Genomic DNA, 17,330 nt, shown 5'->3' with positions numbered 1-17,330 from the left:
TTCATATACGTTGAACTCATTCCCAGGGTCAAATGGCCCTGATTTATATTAGCCTACATAAGGGGAGACAGACAATTTTCTACCATAATATGTAGGCACTACTCCTTCCGACATGGGCAAAGAAAATGTTCAAAATATGCATCTAAGTATTTATTTTACTTCATTTTATCTATTTGAGTCTAGATTTACATTACATTTCATATCTTTAAAGGCAATTTTCTCTACTTGAGTTGCACTTACACATTTTCCATGTGTATTCCTAACTTTATCCAATGTTCAGATTAATATGCAAATTACCACATATTTAAGTAGATGATGTATCATTTGCATATTTAAAAAATAATGAGTAAACAATTCCCCCCATCTCATATTTAAACCTGTGTATTCTTTATCTTTTTGCTGTCAGCTCATGCACTCGTATATATTTCAAGGTTCTCTCAAGGACTTCGGTTATGGCAAATTGACATGCTGGAGGGATAATTCCAAACAGGGAGTTCTGCATCTTTGACAAAGATGCCAAAAAAGTGCGTGAGGCCTGTGTGATTGCAATGGATAGATTGAGAAGGCGAACAGGACAGCGCATATGAGGACGTAGACAGTTCATCGTAATAGATGAGAGCCATTTCCGGCATAAAAGAAAGGCAAGTGCAATTACCATTACACTACCGTTACGTAACATAACATTAATTACTAGAGCCTGACAGATATGGGATTTTTAAGACCGATACCGATTTCGATATTTGAGGGTTTCAAACCCCGATAACTGATATATCGGCCGATAATATCAGCACGCCGATATATCAGTCGAGCTCTATTAATTACTGTGTGTTATTTATTTTTATATTCTACAAACCATATTGTATGAAGATTTGCACAATGGATATACACTCTGGGTAATTTGTTTAGCTTTCTTTTACAGTATGGGTGAGGCATAGTGGCTGGTGCCTGCATACAGAAGAGACACAGGTGCAAAGCCAGTTCTTCGCTTGGTTGAAAGGAGAAGTAGAAGAGACCTGGTTCTCTCGTAGCTCACCATGCCATCACCATATTATATTATTACTATATTATGCCAAGAGAGGATCCATTATCATCAGTGATGAGTGGCGAGCCTACCGACAGCTGCCCCAGCTAGGCTACAGGCATTATACAGTTAATCACAGTGTTGCATTTGTTGATGCCCAACCAGGAGCACACACGCAACATCTGGAGAGGTACTGGAGAACCTGTAAAGAGACTGTGTGGAGGCTGCGGGGAAATCGCACAGAGGAGTTATTGGTGGACCATCTGGAAGTAATTGAATGGCATGAGTGGCTAGCAATAGACCATTGTAATGGACCCCTAGGCCACCTCATTCATGACATTGCCAAAGTGTATAGATAAGTTTGTCAGGCCTGGTGTAGCACTTTCAGTGGCCTTTCCACACAATGTAAATACTTTATACAAGATTGTAATAGAATTTAGTATAATAACAATAATAGAAAAGAATCTGAATAAAAATTTACCCTGTTAAACTAATGAATGTTAATTATATTTCTGGTCAACCAAATGTCTAATAAATGATTAATATAAAAATGCAATGAGAATGGCATTTGAATTAAAAATTACACTTTAGATTGAGGGGATGCAAAAGGGTTTGTTAATGACTTGTAAGTGTACACAGATCATTTGTAGAAGGTAGTAGACATCTACAAATAGTTTTGAGTATGATGAACTGTTTCCACTTTAGATTGGGGGATGCAAAAAGCTTTGTAAATGTGCAGCATAATGTTTCTCCATACACCTACAAATGATTTATAACGAGGTCAACTTGTGCTCAATGAAGCACCTTCTGGAACCATGAGAAAGCTGAACTGGTCAGTCTGTAGAATAGCCCTGGGTGCAGTGGATACAAATATTCAGCAAATGATTATGTAATTATTCTCTAATGGCTTACAAAAGATGCACAACTTAGTTCAGATGTATTAACATAGCATTTTTTAATCATTTACAAACATATCTTAATATTTTGTTCATAATTAGTTCATTATTACCTAAAGTATTATAAATGCTTTACAGATATACATTATTTTAAAGTGTTACCCAAAGACCAAAGCAATCCTGATTGCAGACAGAGAAGTGTAGGTTTTAACTATTCTGGTGAAAATCCACTTATTCAGGTAAACAACACAACTTCTGACAAGAAGGGTAAGTTTTGAACTAACAAAAACCTATGCCAGACATTTAAATAAACAAAGCTGTTTGAAATGAGAACAAGAGAGACTCACTCAATGAAAGACTTCCACTCTGCAAGAGCTTTTCTGTAGATGGGGGTTGCATCTTGGTCGTGGATGGAGTCTTGCAGAATTTCTGTTTGCAACACTGACAGCAGTGTGGAAATACACTTTGGGTAAGTGAGGTGCAGGGCACAGTAATAGGCCATAAGGTACAGCAGTCCCTCATGCAGTCTCCCACTGTCACTGGTGTGCATCCAATGGCAATCATGCAGTTCTCTTCAGTCACAAGCAAAACTGGACACAACAGAGGCTGCTGGCGTAGGTATCCTTCAGAGTCTTTTGAAGTCTACAAAACAAAAATTTAGTGTATTAGATACATTTTGACCTAGACTGTGACACTATGTAGTACATCAAAATGTATCCAAATAATGTCCAATTTATGTTATGAGAAAATGTTTTGTATGTAATCCTTCCTCAACATTGAAAACACTGAACACACCATGAAAAGTTACAATAAAGCTAACCCCAATATCAGAAGAATCAGAATCAGAATAGACATTATTGTCATTGCACGGTGGGGGTACAACGAAATTGTGGGTGGTCTGCAACAACAGCGCACTGTGGAACATTTACATAAACACAATACAAATAAGGCACACGACATTGGGTATAGAAAAATAATATACAATAAATACAATAAAATACAAATTTAAAAAGAAGACACATTGTAAATATAAAGAAAAACTTGTGCAATAATATGGCCTTTTAAAAACTACTTAAAGTGCACAGTGGAATTGCACAGTTGTATTGAGGTAGAGGGTTGGGGGGGGGGGGGGGGGGGGGTGTCAGTGTTTGTTAGCAGTCCGTATGGCCCAGGGGAAGAAGCTATTGGTTAGTCTGGTAGTGTGGGACTTGATTGACCTGAAGCGCTGTCCGGAGGGCAACAGGTCAAACAGGTGATAGGCAGGATGTGAGGGGTCTCCTGTGATGGCCTTAATTTTACTGAGGCAGCGGGATCTGGATATGTCGTCCAGGGAGGGCAGAGGGCAGCCGATAATTTTTTGGGCGCTGTTAATCACCCTCCGCACAGCCTTCCTGTCCTCAGCTGTGGAGCCTGCGTACCACACCCCCAGACAGGACTAAAAAGAATGTAAAATATATTGTGTGTGTGAAAAACAAAACGCAGTATGTTAAAGTAAAACTCACCAGGACATGGAAAAGGGCCTCACTGCTTGCACCCAACTTCTTAGGTGGTACAGTGCTGGATGGGAAGAGGAGTGGCAGGGCTCCAAAGACAGCCAAGGCATGTTCCACTGGTTTGACATAAAAGCAAGAATATATTATAAATAAGTATTTATCACAAAATCTCAAAATGTGAACTATTATGACCTCACCTCCATTCAGAGTCTTTGGAGGCTTCATGACTTTTTTCATGACTCCATAAAGCTGGACCTTTGAGTAAAAGCTTTCCCATCTGTCCTTTGTCGCAGAGATATACTTGGAATTGTTTGGCTGAATAATTCTCTGCAGCTCATCCAGGACCTGAAAAAATCATGTACATTTTTTTAATATTAAAAATGCAAAAGTAACATAGTTAAAAAGCTTCAAGTTTAATCCCACAAAAGCGGACATCATCATCTACTGTCATAAATTGTCCATGTAGTAGAGTAGTAAAAAAGACAAAAAAAAAAGTGAAAATGGAATTACATGTGATGGTGAAGGGCCACATTTACTTACATGCTCCAGTTCTTTGAAACATGGGTAAGCCTCTAGAATTTTGTTGGTCTTTCTTGCTCCTTCACAACATCAGAGGTAATAAACCGGCTTCTGGACTCAAACTCCAGGTTCAGTAGATGAGTCACAGCAGCTTTGTTTGGCTTCTTGGACTTGTACATTTCTTGAAGAGTCCTGTAGTGCCTTGCTTGGGCTTTCTGGCTGTCTATGAGGTCACCTGAACCAGCTGAAATCATAAAAGTTGAAGGGAGAATGATTAACAAGAAAGAAGAAGAACAAGAAAGACATCAGCTAGTCACACTTGTGTTCTTTAAAAAGGTTCTCTACCAAAGTTTAATAGCACAGAGAGTAATGAATGCAATACATACAAGCTTCATCACTGCTGTCCTGGAAATGCTCTGGGGTGCTGGTTCTAACAGGTGAATGTTCCAGGATAATAGTTGATGCGTTGGAGTCTCCGTCATTGTCACTAGTGGGAACATCAACAACTTCCTGTCGTGGCTTTTTCGAAGGTGGATTCTTGGACTTCTTTGGACTTTTGACCTTTGACAGTCTCTTCATGAGCTTTTTAGACACATGCGCCTGCAAATTACAAACATTTAAAGAGACATTTTGCAGTAAACATACAAACAAACAAAGTGACATAAGCTACTTAACATAAGTGACAAGAAGCTACTTACCCAACCATTGTTGGATGAACTGTCTTTTATCATAGGGTACTACTCCACTAATCATTTCGCCATGGCACTGACTTCATGTTTGCTGGGGTATCTGGGGTCTTCCAAGGAGCTTGCAATTGAAATCATGTTAGTCATGGTGTTTCTTATGAGTCGGCAGAAGAGCTCTTTGAATAGATCAGTGTGCTTGGATAGTGTCGTGCCTGTTCCAGCTCACTGTCTGTGCAGACTATGTACTCTGGGCTGGACATAGTCAAAAACTTTGAGGTGCAAGGCTCCTCTGCTGCAGGGCCACTGCTTACAGAGGTTGATTGCTTAGTTATTTCAACAGCATTCTCTCCCTAAAACACAAAAAATGTATCATATGAAATCTATATTAAAATGTGTGTGTTATTAAATATGCATACTTATCTTAAAACTACTTCTAATGTTGGCATAAATATTTGTAAGATGTTGAAAAATTGAAAAATGAAATTTAAATGAGTATTCAAGATTTTAGCGATACCATGGGACCACTACTCGGTTTTGTTATGTAGGACTGACATTTTCATCATTATTCACAAGATGCCATAGAGCCGGTCGCATCAGGAAATGTTCAGTACCAAGAAACAGATCTTGGATGTCATCCCTGGAGAGTGATTGTAGCAGATCTTCTCCAATATTAGCAGCTGGAATATAGATACAGACATAAGTTACAACTAAGATACAGTTAGTGTCTAGAGAACAAGCGTTTACATTCAGCTTGTTGAAGATATTTCAATATATTATATCCTCTTGTATTATGATTATGAGTCAATTTAAAGAAGCCCCTTTCATAATCCTTTTGCAATTTTAAGAACTACAGCCAATAGAGTCAGTCTTTGATATGTTACAAGTATAAGAATGAGAATAAACAGAATGAATCAGATATTCCTCAATCAGGAGGAGCTGTATGCATTTACTGTAATTGAAAACTGAAGCTAAAATCTATCTCAATGACCCAAAGCAGCAACTTTGCAATGAACAGGTCTCACATGACTGACACATGAAAATCAAGTGTCAGTGATGTAGGATATTATATACAGTCATTCACTTCAACTCATATAGGCACACAATCCTTAAAATGCCTAGAGATGCTGAAACTGATGAGAGAGAAATTGGCTGACACAAGGGAGTTGCCAGGCCTTGCGCCAGTGTGAGGCCTGCATATGACCAGGATATAACAGAACCTTCTAAGCAAAAGTCACTTAAAATGTCAGAATAAATGAAGAAATAAATGAGATTAAATACTATACATTGTACAAACATGCACAAAATTATATCTGTAGTCATGCCCTATCCCCTCTCTAATAAGCGAGGTTAGCTAGCGTTAAGCGAGGTTAGCTAGCGACATGGCTAACAGAGCTAACATCGCTAAATAAACATAATGTACCCCATATTTGTAATATACATAGGGCATATTACACACCTTTGAGTGTGGCAATCGTAACGTCGTCCAGTTTATCCATAACTCAAATTTACTAACTCAAGTTTATCCATAACTCAAATTTACTGCGTTATATGTTTTGTGTTTGTAGCTCTGAGCCTCAAATCCTCACTGAGTCATATAAATTCTGCTCACAGTCGCAGTCCGGACTTTCGCGTTATCTGTGGCATAGATGGTTGTGTCAAGGACTATCGAGTTTACAACTCGCTCAGAAGCCACTCTGAACATCTTACCTGTGACAGCAGCAGGTCACGGAGAGACAGGACGACAGCGATTGCAGTGAGGGAGCCCTCGTTAGCAGCGGACAGACACCCGAACAACGTGTGGGCCTACAGATCTGCCCCGGCAGAAAACAGACAGCGACCCGCGGCGGATGCAACACTGGATAACGCAGTGCAGACCGCTGAAGATGCAACGATGGAGCCGGAATCCTCCGCACCAGAACATTTTGGTGCTTTTGCAAGCAATGTCTCATTGTACTCTGGCTTCGAGCAAAGCTCCTCTCCAGAGCACCATGCTCTCACAGCTGATGGATCCCTAAACACAGCTTCATATGTTGAGGACTGTCCGGTGGAGCCCACAGATAGACCCTCTGCCTCATGCCAATCCAAGGTAAGCCTATTAATGTTTGTATTTCACGTGTGTTTGCTGTTTTAACATGACTTTGACCATCTTGTATTGAACTCATTATCACTTATAACGGGATCGCTTTTATGATACAAGCTAATTAAACTGTCCACATTTACGCCATGTAAGCCTTACGGGCAGGATACAGGCATGTAATTTACGTAAGATAGTATTTATGACTACAGACGTGCGTTTCTATCAGCCATTCCAGCTCAGTTAACCATAAAATGTCAAAGCTGTATTCTCGACATGATGATGTATGTTTAAACACCGGCGCTCTTTTCTGTTGCTATGGTAACGAGTTGTCGCAGTTATTTGTACAGGGACTAACAGACAATCAGTAAAGCCTTCAGCAATATTCAATGGTACACTGGTACAGTGGTGTAATATTACTGCTGTAAACATACCTGTGTAGCAATGTTAAGTGTGATTACTGGTACATATTATTAGATTATAATTCAAAAATCAGTGTAGGTGATACTGTTTTAGCAGTAGAGCTATTTTTGAATAATTTAGTGTTTACACAGAGGAGAGAGCACACAATTCTCGTGCTTATTATATTGAATGATCATTGATTTTAAAAAAATCAATTCACAAAATCACTTTTAAGTGTTTTCTACGTTTTCTCTGGTTCTGCATTGGAAATTGAATGTGAATACATGTAAATCCATGAATCCAAATAGGGCAATATTTGTTTCTTGTGCTGTTTTTCAACTCTAAGACATCTGACTTATGACCTGCGTGAAGTTGGCACCCCAAGTATTTAAAAAGTTCGAAATGGTATTACTGTTCATTTGTGCCGGTTTGTGCCGTAAAAATGTTCGTTTGTGCTGCTATGGTTTTTTAGATATAACAAATTATATTGTATGTGCTGTGACGTCACCCAGCACCCCAACCTCCTCCGAATTGCTCCAAAATGGTCTCGTTCGTTTGTGCCGGTTTGTGCCGTAAAATTTAGTTTGTGCTGCTATGGATTTGTAGATATAAACATTATCAAGGTCGCATGGTTGGTACCCCGTAGACCCGGCTTTGAGGCCTGGGCGCGCTTCTCGAAGGGGAGGGCAGTGTGACGGAGTGCCGTCACTACGGTTGAGTATGCACTCTGACTGCCATATCAATGAGCCTGGCTCTTTGGCGTTGCGGTCAAAGTTGCATGTTTGGTACCCCATAGACTCGGGTTCGAGGCCGGGTGGGGTGACTGCTCTCGCCCTTCGCAACAGCCACCTATGGACGGATTTACACCACATTTGGTAGGATTGAGTCTAATGCACTGTAGATGATGGATCTCAAGTTCGGTGATGATTGGCCATTACATTCAGGAGTTATTACTCCTTATATAAATAGACGCCATGCCCACATACCTCACTGGTTCACTGCGTCCACATCTTTTAACGTAGCAATTTACTTCATACTGGGATTAACGATCTTGGTCTGAAGATGCTGTGTACCAAATTTGGTACAAATCGGACAAACCATCTAGGACAGTGGTTCTCAACCTTTTTTGAACAAACGCCCCCTAACCTCATTATTCATGGACTCATTCACGGAGAACTGTTTTTGGTCAAAATTAATGTCAAAATGTTGAAAACACTACTCACCTTGGAGTGATGTGTTCAGGTTTTGAAAAGGCCTTGAATGGTTGACGTTTTGAATATGAGTTGGGAAATGTTGTCTTTTGGGGAAAAAAACAATAACGACAACAACAACACTTTGGGAATTGATTGAAAAAATATTGTAAACACATGTATTTGAAAATTCTAACAAATTCAGGACAACACACAAAACTTTGTTTTCAAGATCACAAACAAAAAACGGGATTAACAGAAGAAACTACTTGGGCAAACACACGAAAGCTTTTTTCCAAGACTACGAATCAAAAACATGAACAACAGACACTAATTGCCTGAACAATGAAAAAGCAGCGGTCCCTCATGCTGTCTTTAACTCATACACTGCAAAAACTGAATTTTAAGAAAGTAAAAAAAGTCTTGTTTCTAGTAATTTTTTTCAAAAATTATCTTATGAAGCAAGTTTTAAAATTTATCTTATATTAAGGAAACATATCTAGCATTTTCTTAATAAGATATTTCAGCACAAATTGAGCTACATTCAACTCGAAACTAGCTTCAACAATGGTTTGAATTACATTTCAGCAAAGGGACAAGGCTGTTTTTCTTATTTTAAGAGTATGACCACCTGCACAATTTCTAAATTTAAGAATAACACAAACTTAAGTCTGTCATGTGATTTTATTAATAATAGAATCTTTACAAAGGCATGTGCAGCTGGTGCCACAGATAGAGTAAGATGTTCGTATGCAAAACATTCTCTGAAATATACTTCAAATGTAACAAGGACCAATACTTAAACAAGTTTAGCTATGTTGATGCATCAATCCCCACTATGCTTTTAAACAGACTGTGCTGCCTCACAATTTACAGTCCTTATAGGAGAACTGCATGTGACCATTATACATGAGAGACAGCTGTGGAACTGCTAGGAATACATTATCAACTCTAAAGTGTAACTATCAGTAACAAGTGTAAGATAATGTACATAATACAAAGTGAAGAAAAAATAATCTCAGTTACCTCTTACAATACATCAGATGAGGCATTGTGTAAACCAATCACATCCCCCAGGTAATATTTGATTGGTATATATGTGATATGTTTGTGTGAAAAAGTGTAATAGGGGGTATAATCTAAAAGCTTTTCAGCAGAGACCAGTTCAGTTGCTTGTGCCATGTGTGGAACCTCTATTTTATAAACCATGTAATCTATGTCATAACAGATAGTGTTGTGCTGCTGGAGCTCAAAACAATACAATGATGAATTTATGACATATATATTTTTAACAAGTCCAAACACAGGTATGTTATCTGAATTTACTGCACTTACAGTGTCTTCCCCTGTATATATTTGTTGCCATTCTGGTTAAGCCATTTTACTGACACTGCACTGTTTATTTCATCATTTCCAAAGAAGGCCCTCATTTTGTCTTTTAAGTATGACATGCTTTTTATTTCTGATGCAGGTCCCAATACACACTCAAATTGGGTGTTCACGGCTGCTTAGATTCTGGCAACATTCATACATTTGATTATGCATTTTTAAAGACTTGCACACATTTCTGAAATTTATTTTTGGGACCCGTTGTTTACAAAAACAATGTTTTGATTCAAATCTCATGCACATATGACGAACCATTGGTCCCAGTGCTTTAATCTATGATTGAACATGAAGTAGATAATGCTGTTTTGGAGTGATGTTATTATCTGGAAAAAGGTGCTTCATATGTTTTAAATGGTCCTCAATGAGTTCTTTCAATTTGTCAATAGTCTGCAGACCAATAACAGGAGCAAACAAAATTTGAACAATCTCTATGAGTTCGAGAATGACGGTCTGATATTCATTTGTTTTAGCTGTATCAAACAGAAATGGCAATATTTTTAGTAGAACAAGCACTTGACCTGAGGACTGCTTTAAATTATCACTTGAAGCTAATGTGCTGTAGACTACAGGGCTTGGTTTATCTCTAACATCCAGTGGAGCGTAAGAAAAACCAATTATTGCAGCACTGAGAGCATCCAAATCAATTTGTCCTAAAAAAACTAAATGTTTTATCACACACTTGATTTCTAATGGAGCAATACCTTCAAGAATTATGTGCATCATATCTTGGGGTGTTTGTTGTATAAGTTAAAGGCTGCGAATTCTACCAGTTTACTCTGTCTGTGTATCCCATATGTAGTTTTTAAGAAACTCAGTGTTGGCCTTTTCAATGTCATTACACTGCCTAATATGTCTCTCAAGTAATCCTCATTAAAGTACATTTGCATATCCTCAAATGAGCATTCACATTGGCGACATTTACTATAAGCAAAACCAACACCCTCTTTAAATCCACATAACTTGTGTTGAGCTAAAGTGTCTCCACAAAGTGAAACTAATGCTCCAAATATTTTACGTTTGCCATTCCCAACGTGAATTGAAACACCATCATATAGCTTTACTAAATCTTCATGCAACCAAAATTTTGTTAACTCCACATTCAGAGAGTTCATTTTTCTTTGCCATAGCGAGCAGCCGAATTGCAGTTAGTTTAGATCTATATTTAGGATGAATGTTTCCCAGTGTATAGTAGAACATAATCAGCATGTTCTTGGAATTATGAGACCCTAGTGGGTTGCAAATTTCAATTTCATCTGAATAAAGGATTATTTGTAAAGAAGAAGGATAGGCAGAGAACAAAGAGTGTGATTTCATGAGCTCTCCATCTATAATGTCACACAAATATCCATTTCTGTTTTTTTTGGCTCATCTATCATTGCTAAGACTTTAGGATGGGATAATAACTGTTCCAAACTTTTTGTAAGAGGTATACAATAAAAACTTTTGGGTTTGGTGGAGAGGACTCTTTTTCTCCCTTTCCTTTGTAAGCAAGCAGGATAGCCAACAATAACTTCCTCTGACTCTACGACATTCTTCTTAATCACGCAGTCCTGTCTGTACGTTGTTGTAACAGTGGCGAATGGATCCTCAATCTCGTCAAATATGGCCTCTTTTTCAAGTTTGTCTCGTCCTTGTTGTTTTAATACTTTATGTAGTCGACTCCTCAGATTAGTCACCAACAGAGCTTGGTACTGCTGTATTGCTGCCACATCATTCACACCACTCTGAAAAATAGAAAGTACAACATAATGTAAAAATTATTTTAACTCAATTCCATGATCCTAGAGGTCAAAGTATTGTTGATATGTTTGCAGACAAGACAAACCTGTGAAAGATGATGTTTTTCTCTTGCAGTCAACACAATTGATGTTGCTTGTCTGGTCAGAATATCATGGCTGGAGTCATCCTTTAAAAAATAAAAAAAATCTACATCAGAACCTCACATTAAAGCTGCTTCAGTTTTATTAAAACTAAACCAGTGCCAGATAGCAACACTACGGAACACGGTGAGACAGAGCTAGAGAGAGAGACACACACGCGCACACACACACACACACACACACACAGAGAAAGAGAGAGAGGGAGATGTGACGAAGCATTTACATTTTTGACCTCTTCAGTGTCAGAAATGCTGTTAGGATCCATGTTGCTTACTTGATAACATTAACCTAGCTTGGCTGCTCTCCCTTATGTGACGTCACACCCAAGTGTGTGGATATAAGACTCCCATACAAAAACGACTCTAAATGCTGTAGTGCATATATAGATTTTTTTTTTTCATAATCATGTTTCTAGTTCATTTTCGTACAAAATAATTCACTGGGGTTCTTAACCTGAGAGTTGCTCTTTAAAGATTAACAATGCTTTTCAACAATTTTGGTTTCTGACAACAAAGGAAAGGACATAAGTCAGACCTGTGTGAAGTTGGCACCCCAAGTATTTAAAAAGTTCGAAATGGTATTACTGTTCGTTTGTGCTACGTTTGTGCCGTAAAAATTTTCGTTTGTGCTGCTATGGATTTGTAGATATAAACATTATATTTTTGGGCGATGACGTCACCCAGCACCCCAACCTTCTCTGAATTGCTCCAAAATGGTCACGTTAGTTTCTGCTACGTTTGTGCTGGTTTGTGCCATGATAATTTTCGTCTGTGCGGTCATGCTTTGGATAAACACTGTACTTCATGGCAAAAATTCTGTGACAACTTCCAGAACGCTGCTTTCTCCATAACGAAGAAAGTGGGTTCTACTGTGCAACGTTTTGCTGGTTGGTGCTCTGAAAAAAAACTTTGGCATTACATTATTTCCTGATAGGCCTACACAGAGCGCTTCAATGCCAAGAGCAATAACATTACATGGGATCCCAGTAAACTTACGTTGCAGCGCTATTTGGAAATATCCAACACTTGACAAGCACTTGTAGCTATTTTTTAAGCCAGCTAATTACTTACAAGGCCTGAGCTGCATTTGCTAATTAGCTGGTTAACGTTAGTTCCATAGTAGCTGTCAAGGTAATTAACGTTGTTGAACGCTTCACTTTCCTCGTAAGACGTCGCGGTCAAAGACGCATGTTTATCCGTAAATCCGGTAAATCCGTCCATAGGTGGTGCTATAGCAAACAAATGGTCATAACTCCTAAATCAATTGTCCCATGAACTTGAAATTTTGCATGCTGTGTCTTGGTCAAATGTCCTCATACAGTCTTTAAGGACAAATTGATAGCGCAAACAAGATGGCTGCCATCAGCCAATCTTTGCAGGATTGATTTGGAATTGTCAAATAGCAATCTGTATGAAAATTACATGGCAACCTCACTTTCCACCACTCCCCCAGTCAAAAACTACACTTTGCTACATTCCAGACGGCTACACCCAGATCAACATTCATCGACCCAGACACCTAGACTCAGGTCAACTTTCACTGAACTGAGATGGCAAAAATCATTTGGCTTCTTCTAATGGCAAATATTCTTGCATGTAATACATGTATTTCACAATGGCAAAATACTGACCTATTTAACATTTACTGGCCATATCTCCTAAACCAACTCCCTAATAAAGTTAGAATTTTGTATAATGCATCTTGTCCTGAAAAAGTCTTCAAGGACAAGTTGATGACCCAGAAACAATGGCAGCCATCACCCGTTCAAACTTCCGCTGATGTGCTTGGACCCCGTAATCGCCGCTTGCGGCTATATTTATTAGGGGTCCAAGCACGTAGTGGTGGAACCCTATTGTGTTTGTTCCGATTTTTATTAGGGGTCCAAGCACGTAGTGCTGGAACCCTATTGTGTTTGTTCCGATTTTTATTAGGGGTCCAAGCACGTAGTGCTGGAACCCTATTGTGTTTGTTCTGATTTTTATTATTTTATTATTTTTTTCTGCCCTAAAAGTATTTGCACAGCAAAAACTATAGATGCTAGAGCTACCAAACTTGGTAGATAGGCTCCTATGGTCACCCATTACGCAGGTAAAAAAAATGATCCCGATTGGCCAGATGGTGGTGCTACAGGAAGCCACAACACGTTTTGGGCTATAACTCTTGAACCGTTTGGGGCAGAATCAAAATTCTTTTTTCCCCTGATTCCCTGCCTCCAGTTGAACAAAAAGCCTCTTGGACCAAAATGATGCGCCATATTGGATTTTCCACCATTCTGAGTTTTTGGTAAAACCTTTAAAATCTATCTCCTCCTACACGGTTTGTCCGATTTGCACCAAATTTGGTACACATCATCTTCAGACTAACGTCTTTAATCCCAGTATAAAGAAAGTTGCTACGTTAAAAGCTGTGGCTGCAGTAAGACAATTAAAACAGAGGGTGTGGCCTCTATTTATATAATGAACTCCTGAATGCAAGGTCCAACATTTACATTACCTGTCACATTTACACATGTGACAGGTAGATAGAACTGATATCTATAAGACAATAGGCTTAAGGTGATCAAGTTTGGTGTAAATCCATGAATGCGTGGCACTATAGCAAAGGAATGGCCATATCTCCTAAACCAATTCCCTAATACTGTATACTAATATTGTACTAATATCTACATAATATTGTATATTGCATCTTGGTCAAGGGTCCTGATTAAGTCTTCAAGGACAAGTTGATGACTCAGAAACAACGGCAGCCATCACCCATTCAATTTTCGGCTGATCTGCTTGGACCCCGTAATCGCCACAATCGCTATATTTCTTTTTCTTCTTCTTCTTATTTCACCAAATTTTGTCCTGCTTCTCCTCCCACAGTTTTCGAGATATTGACCCCAAAACCAACTGTAACCCATCCGGGCTGACTCCGATCAGTGTGCTTGTATACAGCTAAGCTGTACCTGCTCTCATTCTCTGGTTTTTGTTGTTTTTTCATCCCTTTTTTCCCATCGACTCCCATTCATTTTCAAAATCACCCCTTCACACTTCATGTCCTTCCCACTCGGTCACTTTTCACCTCATAGCCACAATACCTCACATGTTGCCTCAGGACAAATCACCAACACTCATACAAGACCATCATGACCCGCACTCATCTTTTTGTCATTCACTCATCCCTCCATCCATTGACTTCAATTCATTTTTGAAAGTCTTTTCGTGTGGTCACTTTTCAGCCTACGGTCATAGGACCTCATATGCTGGCTCAGGACATGCCAGCCAACACTCACTGGAGCCCATACTGACCCTGCATTGGTCTTTTTGTTGTTCACTCATCCCTCCATCCTCCCATTCACCTCAGTTCATTTTTAAGGTCTTATCGCTCGGTCACCTTTGGCCCAATAGCCGCCGTACCACATATGCTGCCTCAGGCCAAATCACCCAACACTCACTGGATGCCCTACTGACCCGCACTTGTCTTTTACTTGTTAATTCATTCCTCCATCCTCCCTTTCACTTCATTTTTCAAAGTCTTACCACTCGGTCACCATTTGACCAATAGCCACAGGACCTGATATGCACCCAAAGGTGAGTGTGTCCCTAGCAACCATATTGTTTAGCCTAGCAACCGCCTAGTCAACACTCTAGCAACCAGTTAGCAACTGTTACATCCCTGGACGTATGGCGTTCGTGTGTCTGCTCCCGCTCTCGTGCTGTTCCGCCCTCTGTGTTCTTTTTTTCTGCAGATTGGCACCCTGCTGCGATTGGGTGAGGAACAAACATCACTTTGTCTTCATCAACATTAAGTCCTCCAAACTCTCCAGAGTAAGACATGGAATACCACAAGGATCCGTGCTTGGACCTTTGCTCTTGTCCTTATACATGGTGCCTTTTGAATTTGCAGACTTTGTTTCCAGCCTGGTTGTCAACACAGAAAAGGTTGTGGTAGTGGGCAAATTCAACATTCATATGGACAATGAACAGGATCCCTTCACAACAGCATTTTTGTCCATTGGATTCTCTCAGTTTGTGGACAAACCCACACATTGCTGCAACCACACACTGGATCTGGCCCTCACTTATGGCACTGAAATTAACAATGTAGTAACCTTGCCACACAATCCCGTACTGTCCGACCATTACCTGGTGACTTTCAACCTTCCTTTTGCTTGTTACATTAACTCAGAGTCCGTATTTTCCCTCAGGCACACCATCTCTTCTGCTACTACCATAGCCTTTATTGATGAGCTCCCTGCTTCATACAGTCTGAACAACGAAGAATATGTAAACTTATGCTCGAACCCTAGCTCGGCTAAAATAAATCAACTCTCCGAAAATATTGAGTCCACACTGCGTAACACTCTAGATGCCGTTGCACCCCTCAAAAAGAGTAAAATCCCTGACAAAAGACTAGCACCCTGGTATAATGACCAGACCCGTGCTATGAAACAAACTGCGCAGAAACTTGAAAGGAAATGGCGCTCCACCAAATTACAGGTCTTTCTCCTGGCCTGGAAAGAAAGTCTTCTATGCTACAAGCATGCGCTCACAGCTGCCAGATCAGCAAATTTTTCTACCCTAATAGAGAAAAACAAGGACAATCCCAGGCATTTGTTCAGCTCTATCTCCAGACTAGTGAAGAGCCCTGCATCAGCCAACCCCTGCATCCTAGCAATTCATAGTAGTGATGACTACATGAACTTTTTTGACAGCAAAATCATAAAGATACGTGACACAATTCAAAAAATTTCCTCTAATTCTCCCTCCAGCCTGGCCTGTCCAAACTCAGATAACGTAGAGATGTCCAATAGGTCAGCCACACGCCTTGACTCTTTCACACCCATTGAATTTAGCGACTTCTTCTCCCTAATTAATTCCTCTAGAATGCTACCTGCCTACTAGACCCCATTCCAACTGGAATCTTAAAACAGCTGCTACCTGAATTTGGCACTCCGTTGCTAAATCTTATAAATGCCTCCCTTATGCTCGGACATGTTCCTCAGTCTTTCAAGCTAGCAGTCATCAAGCCCATTTTGAAGAAGCCCACTCTAGACCCAAATGACCTTTTGAACTACAGGCCCATCTCACATCTCCCATTCCTTTCGAAACAAATGACCTACTTCTCTCCTCTGACAATGGTTGTATCTCCCTACTTGTGCTCCTAGACCTAAGTGCAGCCTTCAATACTATTGATCATCTTATTCTATTAGACCGACTTGAGAACCTTATTGGCATAAGTGGAATGGCTCTATCATGGTTCAGGTCTTATTTTTCACAGCGACATCACTTTGTCTTCATCAACATTAAGTCCTCCAAACTCTCCAGAGTAAGACATGGAATACCACAAGGATCCGTGCTTGGACCTTAGCTCTTTTCCTTATACATGGTGCCTTTTGGCAATATCATTCGTAAACATGGCATTAATTTCCACTGCTATGCAGCTGATACCCAGTTATACATATCGGCCAAACCTGATGTCTCCTTGAAAATAATAAACATGGAAGCCTGCCTCAAGGACATAAAGACATGGATGGCCAATAATTTCCTCCTTCTAAATACGGACAATAGAGAAATATTGGTTATTGGCCCAAAGTCTATCTGAAATGGCATTCAAAAACGTTCAAAAAAACAGTCAGAGTCAGTGGTGTAGTCTAGTTTGCAGCAGTGGGTATACTGTGATGATTCCCCCCACCCCCTCCCTCCACACACATGCACACCCCAGCGCAACACCCAACAACCCCATAACCACCACCATAATCACCAATGTATACTGCACATGCATTCACACACTATTGA

General features: G+C 39.7%; 1 long non-coding RNA gene across 1 annotated transcript; it reads right to left on the bottom strand.

Annotated features, from left to right (window-relative positions):
• Positions 1-2,311: 2,311 nt before the first annotated feature.
• LOC118770770 lies at positions 2,312-3,743 on the bottom strand. The gene is made up of 3 exons (XR_005004567.1): positions 3,608-3,743; positions 3,420-3,526; positions 2,312-2,559 (listed from the first exon to the last, which is right to left on the bottom strand). It is a non-coding gene; the product is annotated as an uncharacterized LOC118770770 (long non-coding RNA).
• Between the last annotated feature and the right edge of the window lie 13,587 nt (positions 3,744-17,330).

The sequence above is a fragment of the Megalops cyprinoides genome, chromosome 23 (genome assembly GCF_013368585.1).
Source record: "Megalops cyprinoides isolate fMegCyp1 chromosome 23, fMegCyp1.pri, whole genome shotgun sequence".
Taxonomy (NCBI): domain Eukaryota; kingdom Metazoa; phylum Chordata; class Actinopteri; order Elopiformes; family Megalopidae; genus Megalops; species Megalops cyprinoides.
This window is presented reverse-complemented; position numbering and strand designations above follow the sequence as displayed.